Source organism: Bombina bombina, chromosome 2 (genome assembly GCF_027579735.1).
Source record: "Bombina bombina isolate aBomBom1 chromosome 2, aBomBom1.pri, whole genome shotgun sequence".
Classification (NCBI taxonomy): Eukaryota; Metazoa; Chordata; class Amphibia; order Anura; family Bombinatoridae; genus Bombina; species Bombina bombina.
In genome coordinates, this window is record NC_069500.1 from 699,347,538 (window position 1) to 699,371,503 (window position 23,966).

Genomic DNA, 23,966 nt, shown 5'->3' on the forward strand with positions numbered 1-23,966 from the left:
CTTAAGTATAAGCATTGGGGTGAAGTTCCAATTTCTGCTGAAAGCAATGGAATGAACTAAGATTTGAACCATTAAAACAGTCATTCTCAATCCCAGAATTTAAAGGGGCATGAAACCCACATTTGTATTTCATGATTCAGAGCATATGATCATAAACATGTTCCCAGTTTACTTCTATTATCAGATCTAGAGAATGGAAGGGAATTCTGTTAGAATCTGTATTCTGTTAACTAATTGTATAGTTACTGGATTAGATGTATAGATAATGATTAAGAGAATGAGAAGTGGGTAAGAGATAGATATATAGACAAGTAGCCATTCTCTCCTGTTACTGAAACATGTTCTTTTTCAGTGTGATATGAGATGCTGTCACTGTCTGCTTTCTGTCTAGCACACTAACCTCTCTCTTCCTTTTTCCTTCTTCCTAGTACACATGTAAATTACTGTCTTACAGAATTACTTCTGAGGTACATGTGCACTGCTTGCAATCTCTGGGCTGCAAGCATATTACCCAGTGCATGGAATTAATCTCAGGGCTGCATGCATATTATCCAGTGCATGGAATTAATCTCTGGGCTGCAAGCATATTATCCAGTTCATGGAATTATTCTCTGGTCTGCAAGCATATTATCCAGTGCATGGAATTATTCTCCGGGCTGCAAGCATATTATCCAGTGCATGCAATTACTGCCCTCATGTCTGTGCTTGTGTTGTGTAATGCTGGATTTAAACACACTGAGATGATGTATCAGGAAAAAAACCTCTGTGGTATTATCTCCTGGATTCTTCCAGACTTATTAAATTAAAATGTACTTCTCTCGTACACGCAATGCAAGTTCTTTCAGCTATGCCTATATTCTGTTAATATCCAATAATATTAATAACGATATAACCATTAAATAGCTAAATATAAACATTACCTATTAAACAACCAGATAGCTTGTTATGCTGAGACTTGCAAGCAGATGTCTGACATTGGCTTTTTGCTTTGATACATCTCCTCTGCTGTGTCACTTACCCTTTTTCTCAATTCACTATAAGAATTAATAAAAATATATACAAGATTAAAGCAGTACTCTCCATTTATTATTTTGAGACATATTTCTATTTATTGAGTTGATATTAAAGGGACATGAAACCACATTTTTTTATTTAGGATTCAGACAAAGCACATGGTTTTAATCAACTTTCAAATTTACTTCTATTATCAAATTTGTTTTATTATCTCTGTACTCTTTGTTGAAAAGGATACCTAGGTAGGCTCAGGATCTGCTGAATGGTGGCTGCACATATATGCCTCATGTTATTGGCTCTTCTAATGCGTTCAGCTAGCTCCCAATAGTGCATTGCCGCTTCTTGAACAAAGGATACCAAGAGAACGAAGTACATTTGATAATAGAAGTAAATTGGAATGTTGTTTAAAACTGTATGTTCTATCCGAATCATGAAAAAAACATGAGGTTTCATGTCCCTTTAAATACAGTTGCCAAGCATAAGTAGAGCTTTCACTTTAGTGTGCCACATTCAATTTAGTGAATACAAAAATGAAATTGATAATTACATGATTAGTTTACTTTATATATCTATTTAGATTTATCACTGGGAGAACAATATATATGTATATTGCCACCCGGGTGGCATTATAAAGTAGCCGGGTGGGGTCAGTGTGATACTTTTTATATTAAAATATAAAATTTTAATCTATCCAATGCACAAATTAATTGCATAATTTAACATAAATGTTTTTAATGATAATTTGTGCAATTAAAAATAAATATTTTTGATACTAGCTAATTTTAGCTTAATATTGGCTAAAATTTTAGCCGGGTGGTCAGTAAAATCAGTCAGTGGTTCACCCGGCTAAAAGAGAACACTGCATATATATTTATGTGTTTATATGTGTGTGTATATATGTATGAATATACATATATACACTTATAAATACATATGTATAGATTCATATACATATATATTTAGAGATTTCTATGCTAATAAATGTGTCATATAGGATCCTTATGTAAAAGCACTTTTTAGCTAAATGCCCGTTTAAAGTGTCAAATGCAAATAGCTAATTCACCTTTGGTTTATTGTCCTTGTCTTTGAGAAAGAATATACAAAATAGTCAATTACAGGATCGAACAAACACACTTTAGAATATTAAACAAAACGTAAACTGCATTAGATTCGCAAATAAGTTCCTTGTGTCATTTCTGATAATATAGTAGATTCTTGAGACAGCTCAATCAGTCTCATCTCCTGGGCATGACAAAATGGATTTGCAAATTATGGCCCCGATCCGATATGCAGCGTCGCCCGCAAAAGCCGGTGACGCCAAATTTTGCGCTGGCTTGGTATCACATATACGGCGTAACATAGATGTTACGCTCGTATATTTCTGCCTTCGGCCGTAGTTTTTTGGCACATAGACAGGTATACCAAACCAGCGCAGTTTGGTATCCAATATACAGCGTAAGGACTTACGTGGCGAATATGGAGAAATCTTACTCCATTTTCACCTTGCCACAAATTGCAGGCGTAGTAAGCCTTGCGCTGTGTATTGGAACCCCGTAACTCCCTAACGCATGCGCAATGTCTATCTACCTGTCAACCGCGATCCCCCGCCACCATCCCTAATAAAGTGTTTAACTCCTAAACCGCCGCTCCCCGCCGCCACCTACATTAAATGTCTAACCCCCTAATGTAATCCCCCCTACACCGCCGCCATCTATATTAAAATTATTACCCCCTAATGTGAGCCCCCTACACCGCCGCCACCTATATTAAAATTATTAACCCCTAATCTAATCCCCCTATACTGCCGCCACCTATATTAAATTAACCCCTAATCTAATCCCCCTATACCGCCGCCACCTATATTAAAATAATTAACCCCTAAAATACTAAAAAAATTCCCTACCACTAAACCTAAGTCTAACCCTACAAATAGCCCTGAAAAGGGCTTTTTGCGTGGCATTGCCCCAAAGTAACACCGGCTCTTTTACCAGCCCTTAAAAGGGCTTTTTGCGTGGCATTGCCCCAAAGTAATCGGCTCTTTTACCAGCCCTTAAAAGGGCTTTTTTGAGGGGCATTGTCACAAAGTAATCAGCTCTTTTGCCTGTAATCTAATCCCCCTACACCGCCGCCACCTATATTAAATATATTAACCCCTAATCTAATCCCCCTATACCGCCGCCACCTATATTAAATATATTAACCCCTAATCTAATCCCCCTATACCGCCGCCACCTATATTAAATATATTAACCCCTAATCTAATCCCCCTACACCGCCGCCACCACCTATATTAAATATATTAACCCTTAATCTAATCCCCCTACACCGCCGCCACCTATATTAAATATATTAACCCCAATCTGACCCCCCTACACCGCCGCCACCACCTATATTAACTATATTAACCCTAATTATATTAGGGTTAATATATTTATTATATTATATATATTAACTATATTAACCCTATCTAATTCTAACACCCCTAACTTAATTATTATTAAAATAAATCTAAATAATATTAATAATATTAACTAAATTATTCCTATTTAAAACTAAATACCTATAAAATAAACCCTAAGATAGCTACAATATAATTAATAATTACATTGTAGCTATTTTAGGGTTTATATTTATTTTACAGGTAACTTGGTATTTATTTTAACTAGGTACAATAGCTATTAAATAGTTAATAACTATTTAATAGCTACCTAGTTAAAATAATTACCAATTTACCTGTAAAATAAATCCTAACCTAAGTTACAAATATACCTACACTATCAATAAATTAAACTACAAATATCTAAACTAAAATACAATTAAATACACTAAACTAAATTACAAAAAAACCCCCCACTAAATTACAAAAAATAAAAAAGATTACAAGATTTTTAAGCTAATTACACCTATTCTAAGCCCCCTAATAAAATAACAAAGCCCCCCAAAATAAAAAAAATTCCCTACCCTAATCTAAATTACAAAAGTAAACAGCTCTATTACCAGCCCTTAAAAGGGCCTTTTGTGGGGCATTGCCCCAAAGTAATCAGCTCTTTTGCCTGTAAAAACAACAACAACCCCCCCCACTACAACCCACCACCCACATACCCCTACTGTAACCCACCCAATCCCCCCTTAAAAAACCTAAGTCTAACCTTCCAAGTGCTCCTTACCTGTCCTGAAGACCGGCGGAGAAGGTCCTGTTCCAGGCGGAGAACGAGTGATTTTATAACTTAGTCAGGTTTTTTATGCGGCGGCAGTTTCTAAAGTGCCGTAAGTCACTGGCGACTCCAGAAATTTGTACTTACGCAGATTTCTGGACATCGCTGGTTTGTCAGACTTACGGCACTTTAGCATCTGACGGCGCCGTATATGAGAGAGCTCGAGTTGCGAGCTGAAACTACGGGTGGTACAGGTTTCTACAAATCTGTAGAAAAACAAAGCGCAAACAGACTCAAGTGTGGATTGGTAAGACAAAAAACACCACGCTATTAGATTGCACTTACAGTGTTGAATATTTAATCAGGCGTTTGTTTAAAACATCAGGATTCCGGATGAATCATGCATAGACAGTAAAATCAATATCAGTCCGTAAAACAAACTATGCAAGTCCCTCAGGATAGTCTTCACAGAACTGAAAAGTTCAAACCCTTGCTGACTTCCGTAGTTGCGGCTCTGGTTGCAATAGCCGTGTTAGAGTTCCAGATACCAATGACTTCTCCACAGAGCGCTACGGGTCCTCGGGTAGTCCAAACTGAGCATCAACGCGTTTCAACCGCCAGCGTGCGGTCTTTATCAAGAGGTAAGCTTCACCTTACCTCTTGATAAAGACCGCACGCTGGCGGTTGAAACGCGTTGAGGCTCAGTGTAACAGTTAACCAGAGATCTAAAGTTGCTGCTATCCTGATGCGTGTTAAATTCAATTGCACTCATGCAAATGCGTTTACTTTCAATCGGTAATTTGCACGCCACATACGACGCATGCAAAGAGCAGTGATAAACCCATTATCTTTTGCCCACAACTGTTAGTGCCCTACTCATAATCTAGCCCTATATTGGTAGAAGGCAATATGAATGGTAAAGTATTTGTAATATGAAAAAAAATTCTAAGCAAGTACATATGTTTAAAATAACTAAGCACTTTAACTCTTTAATGATCAGTTACAGTGTATGTGTATCTAAGTAACCGGCATTATCTTTATGATGCATGCCAACCAACTAGTATTTGTTATTCTAGTTTATTAATACATTGTATATAAGTGCCAGGGAATTTCCCAACTGGCATTATCTTTCTGATGCACACCAACCAACTAGTATTTGTTATTCTAGCTCATTTCTACATTGTATATAAGTGCCAGGGAATTTCCCACTGGTTCACCTTTTATACCTTTAATGCCAATAACCTGTAATGCAAAGATAAGTTCCAAGGCATTTCATACTATGAGCTCATCTGTGAAAAGCATAGCGTTCGGTTACACCTCTGTGCTTATTTATTTTTCCCATTAAAATTAAATCTTGTGCTTTTAAACTATTTTACTAGATCTAAAATTTGCAACACAAAATGGGTAAAAATGACAGTTTTTAATCACAGGAGTAACTAAAAACATTCATGTAAGCAATTTTATTATGAGGGGCTAAACTATTTTTCTTTATTGTATTTTTCAAATCATGGTCAAAACACCATTTGAATTTTATTATTTTAGTGAGCCCTGCATTTTACAAAGTCTTGGCACCTTTGCATGTGATGGGATGGATTCAAGTAGATGTTGTTGATAAAATGAAAATGTTTCCTTAAATAAAAATATACTATAAATATATTACCCAGAGTTCTCTGGTGCATTGGTAACAATGGATAGAGAGTACTTCTGGGAAATGGCAAGCTGGGATACTTGCCTAGATTTGCTATTTTTCTATGCAATAATTCTTTTATATATTAGGTCACAGTGTTAAATCAAAGTAAACCTATAAAGAAAGAGATTGTGTTAAAAAAAAGTCAACTTATTTTCTCCAACATTGGTGTGTCCGGTCCACGGCGTCATCCATAACTTGTGGGAATATCTCTTCCCCAACAGGAAATGGCAAAGAGTACAGCAAAAGCTGTCCATATAGTCCCTCCTAGGCTCCGCCCACCCCAGTCATTCTCTTTGCCGTTGCACAGGCAACATCTCCACGGAGATGGTGAAGAGTATGTGGTGTTTAGTTGTAGTTTTTTATTCTACTATCAAGAGTTTGTTATTTTAAAATAGTGCTGGTATGTACTATTTACTCTGAAACAGAAAAAGATGAAGAGTTCTGTTTGTGAGAGGAATATGATTTTAGCAGCAGTAACTAAAATAGTTTGCTGTTTCCACATAGGACTGTTGAGATGAAATAACTTCAGTTGGGGGAAACAGTTAGCAGACTTTTCTTCTTAAGGTATGACTAGCCATTTTTCTAACAAGACTGTGTAATGCTGGAAGGCTGTTATTTCCCCTGATGGGGACCGGTAAGCCATTTTCTTAGTCTCAAACAGAATAAAGGGCTTAATATGGGCTATAAAACTGGTAGACACTTTTATGGGCAAGATCGATTGCTTTATTTGGGCATTTTATAAAGCTTGATGTTGATATTCACACTTCTAAACTTTGGGGAACGTTTTTTTTTAACGTCAGGCACTGGTTTAGACACCTTTTCAGTCAGGCAGGGCCTTCCCTGTAGTAGGCTGAGCCTCATTTTTGCGCCATTACTGCGCAGTTACTTTTGAGAGCAGGACATGCAGCTGCATGTGTGTGGGTCTGAAAGTTGTTGAAAAGGTTCCTAGAAGGCTTCATTTGGTATCGTATACCCCCTGGGTTTGGTAAAGTCGCAGCAAAGGCTGTAGCTGGGACTGTAGAGGGGTTAAAACTGTAACCGGCTCCGGTTTCTTCATACACCCAGTTCCAACCGTGGAACAAGGAATGGGGTTTTACTCAAATCTGTTTGTGGTTCCCAAAAAAGAGGGAACCTTCAGACCAATTCTGGATTTAAAGATCCTAAACAAATTTCTCAGAGTGCCATAGTTCAAAATGGAAACCATTCAAACGATTTTACCTACAATCCAGGAGGGTCAATTTATGACTACCGTGGATCTAAAGGATGCGTATCTACATATTCCTATCCACAAAGATCATCATCAGTTCCTAAGGTTCGACTTTCTGGACAAACATTATCAGTTTGTGGCTCTGCCATTCGGGCTAGCCACTGCTCCAAGGATTTTCACAAAGGTACTCGGGTCCCTTCTAGCGGTTCTAAGACCAAGGGGCATTGCAGTGGCACCTTACTTGGACGACATTCTGATACAAGCGTCGTCTCTTTCAAAGGCAAAGGCTCACACAGACATCGTTCTGGCCTTTCTCAGATCTCACGGATGGAAAGTGAACATAGAAAAAAGTTCCCTGTCTCCGTCGACAAGAGTTCCTTTCTTGGGGACAATAATAGATTCTTTAGAAATGAAGATTTTCCTGACAGATGTCAGAAAGTCAAAACTTCTAAGCGCTTGTCAAGTTCTTCATTCTGTTCCACGTCCTTCCATAGCTCAGTCCATGGAAGTAGTAGGGTTGATGGTTGCAGCAATGGACATAGTTCCTTTTGCGCGAATTTATCTAAGACCATTACAACTGTGCATGCTGAAACAGTGGAATGGGGACTATACAGACTTGTCTCCAGTGATTCAAGTAGATCAGAAGACCAGAGACTCACTCAGTTGGTGGCTAACCCAGGACCACCTGTCCCAGGGAATGAGTTTCCGCAGACCAGAGTGGGTCATCGTCACGACCGACGCCAGTCTAGTGGGCTGGGGCGCGGTCTGGAACTCCCTGAAAGCTCAGGGGCTATGGTCTCGGGAAGAGTCTCTTCTCCTGATAAACATTCTGGAACTGAGAGCGATATTCAATGCTCTCAAGGCTTGGCCTCAACTAGCAAAGGCCAGATTCATAAGAATCCAATCAGACAACATGACGACTGTTGCTTACATCAATCATCAGGGGGGAACAAGGAGTTCCCTGGCGATGAGAGAAGTGACCAAAATCATAAAATGGGCGGAGGATCACTCCTGCCACCTATCTGCGATCCACATCCCAGGAGTGGAAAACTGGGAGGCAGATTATCTGAGTCGTCAGACATTCCATCCGGGGGAGTGGGAACTCCACCCGGAGATCTTTGCCCAGTTGACTCAATTATGGGGCATTCCAGACATGGATCTAATGGCGTCTCGTCAGAACTTCAAGGTTCCTTGCTACGGGTCCAGATCCAGGGATCCCAAGGCGACTCTAGTGGATGCATTAGTAGAGCCTTGCACCTTCAACCTAGCTTATGTGTTTCCACCGTTTCCTCTCATTCCCAGGCTGGTAGCCAGGATCAAGCAGGAGAGGGCCTCGGTGATCTTGATAGCTCCTGCGTGGCCACGCAGGACTTGGTATGCAGACCTGGTGAATATGTCATCGGCTCCACCATGGAAGCTACCTTTGAGACAGGATCTTCTAGTACAAGGTCCATTCGAACATCCAAATCTAGTTTCCCTTCAGCTAACGGCTTGGAAATTGAACGCTTGATTTTATCTAAGCGTGGGTTTTCGGATTCTGTAGTAGATACTCTGATACAAGCCAGAAAACCTGTAACTAGGAAGATTTACCATAAAATATGGAAAAGATATATCTGTTGGTGTGAATCCAAGGGATTCTCATGGAGTAAGATCAAAATTCCTAGGATCCTTTCTTTTCTCCAAGAAGGTTTGGATAAGGGATTATCAGCAAGTTCTCTAAAGGGACAAATTTCTGCTTTATCTGTCTTATTACACAAACGACTGGCAGCTGTGCCTGATGTTCAAGCTTTTGTTCAGGCTTTGGTCAGGATCAAGCCTGTTTACAGACCTTTGACTCCTCCCTGGAGTCTGAATTTAGTTCTTTCAGTTCTTCAAGGGGTTCCGTTTGAACCTCTACATTCCATAGATATCAAGATGTTATCTTGGAAAGTTCTGTTTTTGGTTGCTATTTCTTCTGCTAGAAGAGTTTCTGAGTTATCTGCTCTGCAGTGTAATCCGCCCTATCTGGTGTTCCATTCAGATAAGGTTGTTTTGCGTACTAAACCTGGTTTCCTTCCAAAGGTTGTTTCCAACAAGAATATTAACCAGGAAATAGTTGTGCCTTCTTTGTGTCCGAATCCAGTTTCAAAGAAGGAACGTTTGTTACACAATCTAGATGTAGTTCGTGCTTTAAAGTTCTATTTAGAAGCAACAAAGGATTTCAGACAAACGTCTTCTCTGTTTGTCGTTTATTCTGGCAAGAGGAGAGGTCAAAAAGCTACTGCTACCTCTCTTTCCTTTTGGCTGAAAAGCATCATCCGATTGGCATACGAGACTGCCGGACGGCAGCCTCCTGAACGCATCACAGCTCACTCTACTAGGGCTGTGGCTTCCACATGGGCCTTCAAGAACGAGGCTTCTGTTGATCAGATATGTAAGGCAGCGACTTGGTCTTCCCTGCACACTTTTGCCAAATTCTACAAATTTGATACTTTTGCTTCTTCGGAGGCTATTTTTGGGAGAAAGGTTTTGCAAGCCGTGGTGCCTTCCGTTTAGGCAACCTGATTGGCTCCCTCCCTTCATCTGTGTCCTAAAGCTTTGGTATTGGTTCCCACAAGTTATGGATGACGCCGTGGACCGGACACACCAATGTTGGAGAAAACAGATTTTATGCTTACCTGATAAATTACTTTCTCCAACGGTGTGTCCGGTCCACGGCCCGCCCTGGTTTTTTAATCAGGTTTGATGAATTTATTTCTTTAACTACAGTCACCACGGCACCCTATAGTTTCTCCTGTTTTTCTCCTGTCCGTCGGTCGAATGACTGGGGTGGGCGTAGCCTAGGAGGGACTATATGGACAGCTTTTGCTGTACTCTTTGCCATTTCCTGTTGGGGAGAGATATTCCCACAAGTTATGGATGACGCCGTGGACCGGACACACCGTTGGAGAAAGTAATTTATCAGGTAAGCATAAATTCTGTTTTCTTGTAAAATTAGCATTTAGAAATTCTCAGTGTAGCCCCTACCTACAGCTTAAAAAAGGAGCATGGACAGAACCTGACTTCTTGTCTCTCTAGTAAACCAGCTTATGTTACTCTAAAAGATTTATGACATTGAGCTAGTTTAAACTGCCTGTAAGGACCCCAGGCCCCTCTAGGGCTGTGACAGAAAGTGGGGGACACTTCACAAATGAAGTAAAAAAAAAGATCATACATTTAGCTGCCTATCATTAAAAAAAGACAACAAAAAAATACTCCCCCTCCGTATCTGCTTTTCCTATATATTCACAATTTGATTGTAATGTATCAACTTTCTTTGATTCAGTTATTTATTTGAAAAGCTTCCTTCCCTTGAGATGGAAGGACTATACACAGAATTACGGTTCTTTATAATGACTAATCTTGGACCTGTCCATATACTTTTGATTTGTGTCTACTAGAACAGGGGTCCTGTGCATCCCCAATTATCATTATAATTCATCCAGCGATGTGTGTGAATTTATTTGATCTTTGAATCTTAAAAAAACCCTTAAGGACCAGCGACGTACCCTGTATGTCACTGGGCTTTTTTTGGGACTTGATTGTTTTAAAGCACGGTCTTGCCACCAGCGTTGAGACTGCTCTATTCCACAAAGCCTGCTGGAGGGAGGGCATTAATAGTGTGTTCTTGCTAGACTTGTGCTATTATGGCCTGAAAAAACCCTTAATGACCAGTGACATACAGGGTACATTGTGGTCATTAAGGGGTTAATAAAATCTTATAAAAATAAAAAAATAAAAGACAAAAAGCGCTTATTTAGACACATTGGCTATAACCGTGCCTCAGGACCCAGGTGCATGGTTGACACAATTTAAGGTTAATTTTTTTCTGCAAGATTGCCTGACCTCTGGATCCCTCTTCCTGCCTCTTTGCTCTCTTATCACTTACAGCTAGTTGCCTCTAGACACACTGTATGAAAAGAGGGACTAATCCTTCCAGTATTAAAGTCCTGGCATGGCAAATTAGTCTCTATTAATTGTGACTTACAGTACCTGAATATGAGTTCCTCTTTTCATTAAAGGGTCATTTAACTCTATTTTTTTATAAATGTGTAGAGCATATATTCAAATAAGTAGCACAACACACATCAGTGCAAAAGATCTGCTTACATTACACATTGTTTTTTTTCTTAGCTCAATTTGCAAGGTTTTGCAAATTATGAGTAATTCAGGAATACACCTCTTGAAAAGCCACAGAATGTTACAGGTACAGAGGACATTTCACCATACTTAAAGGGACAGTATACTTGATTTTTTTTTAAATTGTTTTAAAAAGATAGATAATGCCTTTACTAACCATTCCTCAGCTTTGCATAACCAACATTTTTATATTAAAATACTTTATAACCTATTACACAACAGCCAGACTTTGCTAGTTCATGAAACATTGTGCTCACTCCCATGGAGAATGATAATGGTTATACAATACTAGACTTCAGAACACTTATCTTGTTGCGTGAACTATAAAGCAATCAAAGTCCCTTTAACTTTCTATCCCCCCCCCCCCTTTTATACAGATGATAGCTGTTGTTAGATGTATGTTGTGTTTAGTCGTGATCAGCCGCTTTGTGATGTACTGTTAGTTTACTTTAAAAAAATAAAAAAAACATGTTATCTTACTATGGATTAAGATTAAGCGACTGTTCCTCTGTTTCAGGTCCTTGAAGCAGTACGAGTGAACCGCAGGAAAAGTGCTCTTGCTTTGCGCTGGGAAGCAGGAATATACGCCAATCGAGAAGAAGATGAATAAAGACTTTTCAAATTCAATATCCAAAAAAAAACATAAAAAGGAATCATTTAATCCCATATTTATTGAACATTCAGCAGCCTCTGCAATTCATATAGAGATAATGCAGGCCGTATTTGTAAGACAGTGAATAACGCAAAACGACCACAGCCCAAGACCAGAAAAGCTTTGGACTCTCAGGAAATGAAAATGTTGTCTTTGGCATTGACAGATGATGTGGGCCCTAAACCCTGGGGCTATGCTTGACGATCCCCCAAAGCCAAACACTCAAAGTGCAAGTGCTTCCTGCTCCAGTACACAGCTTGTCCTGCTCTATAGAAACATTTTGCCTCTAACATGGATGTTATATCTGAAGTAGGAGCCTTCAAACAGATCTTGTGCACAGGTCTGCAGCTTTGTCTTCCTGTACAGCACAATATAAAATTAGCCTAGTCCTTCATTTAGATAGCCATACTATAATATTTTGGGTTTGCTGATGAGGGCTGTGATTTTTTTTGGTAAATAAGAACCATATATATTTACATACAATCTTTTAACCCGTTGAGTGCCAGTGAGAATTGCACTGGTAACTGAGAGGTTAAACTGTTAATGCTTAGATATATGGATATTTGATACTACAAATTCTGGAACGATGCCTAGTCAATATGGCCGTCTCCAGAATGGGGTGGCATCTAACAGTTAACTGTACAGCCATATGCGACTGCAATCCTGTAACTTTAACTATTTAAAGCACAATTACATAAATATATAGATAGATATATATACCATTTGTGGCTCTCAGGGAGGAAAGGATAACGATGGTATTGCTTTTCCATTTTTAATTCAATCTATTCTTATCATAAAGCACATGGTGTTTCCCTGCAAATGGTTGCATATATAGGTTGTCTGTAAAAAGAAATATACAGTGAGGAAGGCAGTCAATATTTAGGGAACAGAACTGACTTTTTAAAGACACCGAACAATTGGTAGAAAACTGTTTAAATATGGACGTGATATTCCCAATTTATTCCTTAAATGTTTGGGAAAATATATTTTTTGAGGGAATCACCCTTTTTCTCTTATGTTATCCGAAATATTGTTAAATAGATTTTATCATTTTGTAATAGCAATACAAATGTTTAAATGGCAATAAAGTTGCAAGTGATTCATATGTTGAAGATGTACCTCAGCTTGGCATCTCTCAAATTTATAATTTCTTCTGTTATGTGTGATCAGTCCACGGGTCATCATTACTTCTGGGATATAACTCCTCCCCAACAGGAAATGCAAGAGGATTCACCCAGCAGAGCTGCATATAGCTCCTCCCCTCTACGTCAGTCCCAGTCATTCTCTTGCACCCAACGACTAGATAGGATGTGTGAGAGGACTATGGTGATTATACTTAGTTTTTATGACTTCAATCAAAAGTTTGTTATTTTAAAATAGCACCGGAGCGTGTTATTACTTCTCTGGCAGAGTTTGAGGAAGAATCTGACAGAGATTTTTTACTATGATTTTAACCGGAGTCGTTAAGATCATATTGCTGTTCTCGACCATCTGAGGGAGGTAAAGGCTTCAGATCAGGGGACAGCGGGCAGATGAATCTGCATTGAGGTATGTGGCAGTTTTTATTTTCTGAATGGAATTGATGAGAAAAGCCTGCCATACCGTTAAAATGACATGTATGTATACACTTCAGTATTCTGGGGATGGTATTTCACCGGAACTACTGTGTTAAAGGTCACTAATCCTTTTTAATAACTATTCTCATGTTAAACGTTTTTGCTGGAATGTAGAATCGTTTACATTGCTGAGGTACTGTGTGAATAAATGTTTGGGCATTATTTTCCACTTGGCAGTTTTTTGCTTTAATTGTGACAGTTTCGTTTCTCTTCACTGCTGTGTGGGAGAGGGAGGGGCCGTTTTTGGCGCTCTTTGCTACGCATCAAAAATTCCAGTCAGCTACTTTTATATTTCCTGCATGATCCGGTTCATCTCTGACAGATCTCAGGGGTCTTCAAACTTCTTTGAAGGGAGGTAAATTCTCTCAGCAGAGCTGTGAGAATTCTTATAGTGACTGTGTATAAAAAACGTTGTTTTGTTTTCTTATGTACAAATTTAATTAGTGTTGTTTTTTTTTTTACTAATGGGAACAAACCTTTGCTAAAAGTTGTGTTGTTTTAAAATTTGATGCAATAACTGTTTTTCAGTTCATTATTTCAACTGTCATTTAATCGTTAGTACCTCTTTGAGGCACAGTACGTTTTTTTGCTAAAAAAGATTATAACCAAGTTGTAAGTTTTTTGCTAGTGTGTTAAACATGTCTGACTCAGAGGAAGATATCTGTGTCATTTGTTCCAATGCCAAGGTGGAGCCCAATAGAAATTTATGTACTAACTGTATTGATGCTACTTTAAATAAAAGTCAATCTGTACAATGTGAACAAATTTCACCAAACAGCGAGGGGAGAGTTATGCCGACTAACTCGCCTCACGCGACAGTACCTGCATCTCCCGCCCGGGAGGTGCGTGATATTTTGGCGCCTAGTACATCTGGGCGGCCATTACAGATAACATTACAAGATATGGCTACTGTTATGACTGAAGTTTTGTCTAAATTACCTGAACTAAGAGGCAAGCGTGATCACTCTGGGGTGAGAACAGAGTGCGCTGACAATGCTAGGGCCATGTCTGATACTGCGTCACAGCTTGCAGAGCATGAGGACGGAGAGCTTCATTCTGTGGGTGACGGTTCTGATCCAAACAGATTGGACTCAGATATTTCAAATTTTAAATTTAAATTGGAGAACCTCCGTGTACTACTAGGGGAGGTCTTAGCAGCTCTCAACGATTGTAACACTATTGCAATACCAGAGAAACTGTGTAGGTTGGATAAATACTTTGCGGTACCGGCGAGTACTGACGTTTTTCCTATACCTAAGAGACTAACTGAAATTGTTACTAAGGAGTGGGATAGACCCGGTGTGCCGTTCTCACCCCCTCCAATATTTAGAAAGATGTTTCCAATAGACGCCACCACTCGGGACTTATGGCAAACGGTCCCCAAGGTGGAGGGAGCAGTTTCTACTTTAGCTAAGCGTACCACTATCCCGGTGGAGGATAGCTGTGCTTTCTCAGATCCAATGGATAAAAAATTAGAGGGTTACCTTAAGAAAATGTTTGTTCAACAAGGTTTTATATTACAACCCCTTGCATGTATCGCGCCGATTACGGCTGCGGCAGCTTTTTGGATTGAGTCGCTTGAAGAGAACCTTAGTTCCTCTACGCTAGACGACATTACGGACAGGCTTAGAGTCCTTAAACTAGCTAATTCTTTCATTTCGGAGGCCGTAGTACATTTAACCAAACTTACGGCTAAGAACTCAGGATTCGCCATACAGGCACGCAGGGCACTGTGGCTAAAATCCTGGTCAGCTGATGTTACTTCTAAGTCCAAATTACTTAATATACCTTTCAAGGGGCAGTCCTTATTCGGGCCCGGTTTGAAAGAAATTATCGCTGACATTACGGGAGGTAAGGGCCACGCCCTACCTCAAGACAAGGCCAAAGCTAAGGCTAGACAGTCTAATTTTCGTCCCTTTCGGAATTTCAAAACAGGAGCAGCATCAACCTCCACTGCACCAAAACAGGAAGGAGCTGTTGCTCGTTACAGGCAAGGCTGGAAGCCTAACCAGTCCTGGAACAAAAGCAAGCAGGCCAGAAAACCTGCTGCTGCCCCAAAGACAGCATGAACCGAGAGCCCCCGATCCGGGACCGGATCTAGTAGGGGGCAGACTCTCTCTCTTCGCCCAGGCCTGGGCAAGAGATGTTCAGGATCCCTGGGCACTAGAGATCATATCTCAGGGATACCTTCTAGACTTCAAATTATCTCCCCCAAGAGGGAGATTTCATCTGTCAAGGTTGTCAACAAACCAGATAAAGAAAGAAGCGTTTCTACGCTGCGTACAAGATCTGTTAACAATGGGAGTGATCCATCCGGTTCCGTGGTCGGAACAAGGACAAGGGTTCTACTCAAACCTGTTTGTGGTTCCCAAAAAAGAGGGAACTTTCAGGCCAATCTTAGATTTAAAGACTCTAAACAAATTCCTAAGAGTTCCATCGTTCAAAATGGAAACTATTCGGACAATCTTACCCATGATCCAAGAGGGTCAGTACATGACCACAGTGGATTTAAAGGATGCTTACCTTCACATACCGATCCACAAAGATCATCACCGGTATCTAAGGTTTGCCTTCTTAGACAGGCACTACCAGTTTGTAGCTCTTCCATTCGGATTGGCTACGGCTCCAAGAATCTTCACAAAGGTTCTGGGTGCCCTTCTAGCGGTACTAAGACCGCGAGGGATTTCGGTAGCTCCGTACCTAGACGACATTCTAATACAAGCTTCAAGCTTTCAAACTGCCAAGTCTCATACAGAGTTAGTTCTGGCATTTCTAAGGTCGCATGGATGGAAAGTGAACGAAAAGAAGAGTTCTCTCTTTCCTCTCACAAGAGTTCCATTCTTGGGGACTCTTATAGATTCTGTAGAAATGAAGATTTACCTGACAGAAGACAGGTTAACGAAACTTCAAAATGCATGCCGCGTCCTTCATTCCATTCAACACCCGTCAGTAGCTCAATGCATGGAGGTGATCGGCTTAATGGTAGCGGCAATGGACATAGTACCTTTTGCACGCCTACACCTCAGACCGCTGCAATTATGCATGCTAAGTCAGTGGAATGGGGATTACTCAGATTTGTCCCCTACTCTGAATCTGAATCAAGAGACCAGAAATTCTCTTCTATGGTGGCTTCATCGGCCACACCTGTCCAGGGGGATGCCATTCAGCAGGCCAGACTGGACAATTGTAACAACAGACGCCAGCCTACTAGGTTGGGGCGCTGTCTGGAATTCTCTGAAGGCTCAGGGACTATGGAATCAGGAGGAGAGCCTCCTTCCAATAAACATTCTGGAATTGAGAGCAGTTCTCAATGCCCTTCTGGCTTGGCCCCAGTTAATAACTCGGGGGTTCATCAGGTTTCAGTCGGACAACATCACGACTGTAGCTTACATCAACCATCAGGGAGGGACAAGAAGCTCCCTAGCAATGATGGAAGTATCAAAGATAATTCGCTGGGCAGAGTCTCACTCTTGCCACCTGTCAGCAATCCACATCCCGGGAGTGGAGAACTGGGAGGCGGATTTCTTGAGTCGCCAGACTCTTCATCCGGGGGAGTGGGAACTTCATCCGGAGGTCTTTGCCCAAATACTTCGACGTTGGGGCAAACCAGAGATAGATCTCATGGCGTCTCGCCAGAACGCCAAACTTCCTCGCTACGGGTCCAGATCCAGGGATCCGGGAGCAGTTCTGATAGATGCTTTGACAGCACCTTGGAACTTCAGGATGGCTTATGTGTTTCCACCCTTCCCGCTGCTTCCTCGATTGATTGCCAAAATCAAACAGGAGAGAGCATCAGTAATTCTAATAGCACCTGCTTGGCCACGCAGGACTTGGTATGCAGATCTAGTGGACATGTCATCCTGTCCGCCTTGGTCTCTACCTCTAAGACAGGACCTTCTGATACAGGGTCCATTCAAACATCAAAATCTAACTTCTCTGAAGCTGACTGCTTGGAAATTGAACGCTTGATTTTATCAAAACGTGGTTTTTCTGAGTTGGTTATTGATACCCTGATTCAGGCTAGGAAGCCTGTTACCAGAAGGATTTACCATAAAATATGGCGGAAATACCTATACTGGTGCGAATCCAAAGGTTACTCCTGGAGTAAGGTTAGGATCGCTAGGATATTGTCTTTTCTACAAGAAGGTTTAGAAAAGGGTTTATCAGCTAGTTCATTAAAGGGACAGATTTCAGCTCTGTCCATCTTGTTACACAGACGTCTGTCAGAAAATCCAGACGTCCGGTCCTTTTGTCAGGCTTTAGCTAGGATCAAGCCTGTGTTTAAAGCTGTTGCTCCACCATGGAGTTTAAACTTAGTTCTTAACGTTTTACAGGGTGTTCCGTTTGAACCCCTTCATTCCATTGATATAAAAATGTTATCTTGGAAAGTTCTGTTTTTAATGGCTATTTCCTCGGCTCGAAGAGTCTCTGAGTTATCAGCCTTACATTGTGATTCCCCTTATCTGATTTTTCACTCAGACAAGGTAGTTCTGCGTACTAAACCTGGGTTCTTACCTAAGGTAGTCACTAACAGGAACATCAATCAAGAGATTGTTGTCCCATCCTTGTGTCCAAATCCTTCTTCAAAGAAGGAACGTCTTTTACACAATCTGGACGTAGTTCGTGCCCTCAAGTTCTACTTGCAGGCAACTAAAGATTTTCGCCAAACTTCTTCCTTGTTTGTCGTTTACTCTGGACAGAGGAGAGGTCAAAAAGCTTCTGCTACCTCTCTCTCTTTTTGGCTTCGTAGCATAATACGTTTAGCCTATGAGACTGCTGGACAGCAGCCTCCTGAAAGAATTACAGCTCACTCCACTAGAACTGTGGCTTCCACTTGGGCCTTTAAGAATGAGGCCTCTGTTGAACAGATTTGCAAGGCTGCAACTTGGTCTTCGCTTCATACTTTTTCCAAATTTTACAAATTTGACACTTTTGCTTCTTCGGAGGCTATTTTTGGGAGAAAGGTTCTTCAGGCAGTGGTTCCTTCTGTATAATGAGCCTGCCTATCCCTCCCGTCATCCGTGTACTTTTGCTTTGGTATTGGTATCCCAGAAGTAATGATGACCCGTGGACTGATCACACATAACAGAAGAAAACATAATTTATGCTTACCTGATAAATTCCTTTCTTCTGTTGTGTGATCAGTCCACGGCCCGCCCTGTTTTAAGGCAGGTAAATATCTTTTAAATTATACTCCAGTCACCACTTCACCCTTGGTTACTCCTTTCTCGTTGTTTCTTGGTCGAATGACTGGGACTGACGTAGAGGGGAGGAGCTATATGCAGCTCTGCTGGGTGAATCCTCTTGCATTTCCTGTTGGGGAGGAGTTATATCCCAGAAGTAATGATGACCCGTGGACTGATCACACAACAGAAGAAAGGAATTTATCAGGTAAGCATAAATTATGTTTTTTACATTGGCCAAACTCTAGAAAATGTTAAAAAATGGCTAAAAGAAATATCTTATATTTTGGAATTGCATTTTATTGTTACAATTGAAGTAAAACATTATCGGTATTGTCACTTTTATGCCCTTTTTAGCTTACAGCAAATGAATGATTTACATACTAACTTTAATGATAAATTTGTGACAAAGAATCACATTTCTATGGTGGATAGTTTAGCTCACACCTATTTATTTTCCCATGCATTACATGTATTAAGACATAGTTTATTGTAAGCTGTGTATTTTGTGTTACTGAGGGCAATGCATTAAATTTCCTGTTATGTTTAAAAGGGAATTCCCATCCCAGTCACACTGTTGTGACTAGTTCATTACTTAGCAGAAAAGAATGAGTAGCCAAACGGTATTGCCAAGCTGATTTGGTCATCGAATGTTTCTAAACTGTGCGTGTTGTGAAACGGTTTTTAGACTGAAGTGAAGAAGGAACTGCATAGTGTAGATATACAAGGATTTTGCATATCTTACAGTTGAAAGAGAAAGTGCCACTTTTTTTTTATGAAAAGAGATATTAAAGGTATTGATTTATTACAGTATTTCTAAGGACTGATCCCACAAAGTATTTTTATGAGCCACAAATGGAAAGGTGGGGAACGATTTTAGAAAATATTCTTGATTATTTATTCTTTTGCTTTTTATCACATGAATATGTAGTGTAGAGGTTGTTTTCATGCTTGTCACTTAAAGAAATAGATAACTATTTAGTAATGACAGTTTCTGGAGTAGAAAATGGCTGCTACTATAGCCCCTTTTTTTCTTTTAAGACTTCAAATTCTAAATGTTGTTCTCCATAAAATGATTAATTGCGAGTAATTAAATCATTTTGTGACCTGCTTCATTTTTTATTTTGCCTGCTTTTTCTGTAATAACTCCCGAAAATTGCAGTGTTTCCACTCCCCCTACAAAGGTTGGAATGCATTCTCATTTGCATATGTCCCTAATTGGCTACAGCAAGGGAAGGAAGATAAACAGCATTCAAAAGACTTTTCTAGGGGTGTGCCCAAGTCCAGAAAAACAGAGATAGATATAGCAACTGTAGATAGGTGTTTATTTCCCAGCCCTGTTAATGATTATAGTGAGTGGATACGTGCTTCCTTAAAGGGATATGAAACCCAAAAACTTTATTTTGTGATTCAGACACAGCATAACATTTTAAAAAAAAATCCACTTTAATTCTATTATCAAATTTGCTGCATTTCCATGATATTCAGTGTTGAAGAGATACCTAGCTAGACATCTGAAGCACTACATGTCAGGAAATAGTGTTTCCATCTAATGCTCTTGCAAAACTGCTGCCAGAAATGGGCAGACTCCTAAGCATACGTCCAAGCTTTTTAAAAAAAAAAGATACCAAGAAAAACCAGAAGAAAACTTAATAATAGTACATTAGAAAGTTGCTTAAAATTGCACGCTCTATTTGAATCAGGATAGAAAAAATGTGGGTTTCATATCCCTTTAATATAAGCCACATAATATCACGCTATTTTGCTAACATACAACCCGAAGCTGTTAACCTAAACCAGAAACCCTACTCTGAAGCAGCAGTTACTGTATTTTGGCCTTTGTGTCTGGGGCTCGTGGCTTAAAAAGACATAAATATTGTGTGCAACTGGTACAAAACATGCAAGACTTGTGTATCACAGCACAAGTAATAAAGTGCTGCTGCTTAACACACTTGTATTTTAGTTACTTGCTATCACTCACTGAATGCACATGAAGTCATCATAATGATAGAACTTCTATTGGAAAGATTTGCATTGTGTTTAATATCTTTTTTTAATGAGATTGTCCCCTAGTGGCCAGAATTGAGTTGTGCTGCATTCATTGGATATATATGTACCCTGACAACATTAGGCAAAAATAAAGGCCAACGGTGACTAACAAGTTAGAGAGCCAATTGTCTAAAGGTCTCTGGTCTGGTGAGATTATGTAACAAGTCTTATCAGTACTGTGAGGTCCCTCACACAATTTTAGGAAGGCACATTTTTAACTTGAGAGCTGTTTATCTCACAAAATCTGGTGGTTTTATGAGCATTGTATTGTAATATGTGCATCACTTCTTCACATCCAAATCTCTACATAGCAAGTTAAGCAGCTCTTGATTTAAAATTCAAAACATACATTTCAAAATAATGCTGAGAAAACAGGAACGCTTTTTCATGATTTCTCTCCATGCCAGTGAATTTATACAAATAACCAATTTACTTTTGTTGGCAAATTTGCTTCATTCTGTTGGTATCTTTTGTTGAAGGAGTAGAAATGCACTAATTTGAGCTAACTGAACACATCCGGTGATCCAACGTCAAGAGGCATATTTGTGCAGCCACCAATCAGCAGCTAGCTTCCAGTATTTTATTGCTGATCCATAGCCTACCTAGATATGCTTTTTTCTCTTTTTTCAACAATGGATAGCAAGATAACTAAGCAAAATAGCTAAGTAAGTTAGAAAGTTATTTAAAATTGTATGCTGTATCTGAATTAAAATACAAATGCATTTTGGGTTTTATGTCTTCTTAATGTTTTCGCTAAGGTGCCTTTGTAAGAACAGAACACCAACAGCATTTCCCAGATTTGACATCTATCCCACCTGCTTACAACTGTTTTTTATTTTATTAATAAATATATATATTTACACAAAGATTTATTACATAATAAAACATTTACAGACATCTTACATATCATGGGAGAGGGATCTGGATTTATTTTGAGAGCCACATGCACAATTTTTAAAGTGCAATATATAAAAGCTGTAGTTATACAGTACCAATTTCTACTCCAGAAATCATATACAACAATTTGATAAATAAAAAAAAGTGCAAATGTTGGATCAGTTTTTACACCAAATGTGTATATATAGAACAACAAAAAAAGAAACACTACTGCAAATAAATGCTTGTTTTTGTGACTATTTTGTGTAACTTTACTTGCAGGAAGACTGGCTTTAAGCAGTGTGTGTGATACCAAAAATAGACCCTTTTAATTTGTGAACTTTTTACTTTTTTTTGCAAAGGAGAATTATTCTGAAATAGTTTTGCAGCAAGCTGCCAATTCACCCCTTACCTATTTTCTCAGTGCAAAGAAAGTAATTTAATAGCTTATTACAAAAATAAAATGGTGGCTGTGTTTTAATGGCATATGAACCAATTATATTGTACTTGGCTTTATGTATATGTTAACCACTTATATGTTATTCTGGCTTTTGTTTTATAGTGATTGTGAGGCATACAATGCAAGTTTATAATTATTTTCTCATTAAAACACAAACCAAAGTTGTATTGTTTTCATTGACTTTTGTGTGATTTTATTACCTAACTCCAAATGTTTCAAAAAGATGAATAGACTCTACGAAAAGACTGGCTTTAAAATAAAATAATTTTTAGGTGTTAGTTATATAACGTTTGTACTCTTAAAGGGACATTAGTCACCTAGTTTTGTGTAAAAGTTGTGCTTTTCCCAACACATCCTTGAAAGGCTATAAAACAATTTTCAGAATATATACAGAGAGAGGTGATCAAACGGGAACGAACAATGGCTCAGTAGCTTGTTCTTTGGTGGGTTTTTTATTTTACCCCAAGTGTGCCTTTCACAGACAAGAGCTTTCTTGAAGTATATCAGTCTGATCCTACACACTACATGCCTATAACACTTTTGCAAAAAGAATAATGTTTGATCTGGTATTATTAGTGAATGGTTTAATATTTTAACCAAAGTATAATAAAATGGCCAATTATATTTTTAGCACACTCTGTACTTTTAATGGATAGTACAAGGGGAAACATGCTCATTTTGCTTGTATTACAAGCGGTGAGTTAAGTGTTGCACAATCCAAAATATTGTTGCAAAGTTTAACGCTTTTTATGACCTGAAGTAAACCATTAGTAGTAAAGCACAGAACTCCATGAAGAATTCCACTACTTGTGCACCCTCGGTTTTGCTCTTAAGCAATATTCAATATGAATTTTACTGTTCTACCCTATAGAAGTTTATTTCTTTTTCAAGACACAATGAGTCCACGGATTTCATCCTTACTTGTGGGATAATGCCTCCTGGTCAGCAGGAGGAGGCAAAGAGCACCACAGCAGAGCTGTATTTATAGCTCTTCCCTCTCACTCCAGTCATTCTCTTTGCCTGTGTTAGTGATGTGTTAGTTTAGATTCTTCAATCAAGAGTTTGTTATTTTTAAAATGGTACCAGTGAGTGCTATTTTATTATAGGGTGTAGCCGTATTCCTTGTCAGCCTCTAGAGTAGAGCTTTAAAGCAATGGGAACTGGTGGGACAAAACTCTCACTGCGCCTCTTCTGATGATGGTCTTAGCAGATATTAACTAAGGCCCTATCTGTGTCCACAGGGCTATTGGAGGAAGAAGACCTCTGGATCCTGTGGGAACTATCATGCTGTCGAACAGCAACGAGGTAAGTGCAGTCTTTATTTTCTGGGCCATATAATTTCTCAGAATAGACTATGCAATTCTTGAGTATATGTGGGGAACATGGGCTCTCTGGGAAGGGCTCCCCTATTGAACAGATCCTATGGTATTGGATGGATATGATAAACTACACTGTTATAGCATGCATACTGGGACTGGGGAAACATAAAAGCAGGCTCTTTGAATAAGAGGGTTCTCCTGTCAGTCGTCGGTTACAGGTGCTGTGGGCAAGACGCTGGGGACAAACATTTTCAGTTTGGCTATATTTGACCGGAGAGAGTTCCGGTACAGGGCTATGTTTTATTTTGCATTTTGTTTTGGAAGACGGACTTGTCCGACGATTAGGTGTTTCTCCAACATAGGTGTGTCCGGTCCACGGCGTCATCCTTACTTGTGGGATATTCTCTTCCCCAACAGGAAATGGCAAAGAGCCCAGCAAAGCTGGTCACATGATCCCTCCTAGGCTCCGCCTACCCCAGTCATTCTCTTTGCCGTTGTACAGGCAACATCTCCACGGAGATGGCTTAGAGTTTTTTAGTGTTTAACTGTAGTTTTTATTATTCAATCAAGAGTTTGTTATTTTAAAA

The 23,966-nt window shown here is 39.5% G+C and overlaps 1 long non-coding RNA gene across 1 annotated transcript; it reads left to right on the forward strand.

Annotated features, from left to right (window-relative positions):
* The first annotated feature begins 435 nt into the window (after positions 1-435).
* Positions 436-12,988, forward strand: LOC128649420 (uncharacterized). The gene is made up of 2 exons (XR_008400674.1): positions 436-467; positions 11,742-12,988. It is a non-coding gene; the product is annotated as an uncharacterized LOC128649420 (long non-coding RNA).
* The last annotated feature ends 10,978 nt before the right edge of the window (positions 12,989-23,966 follow it).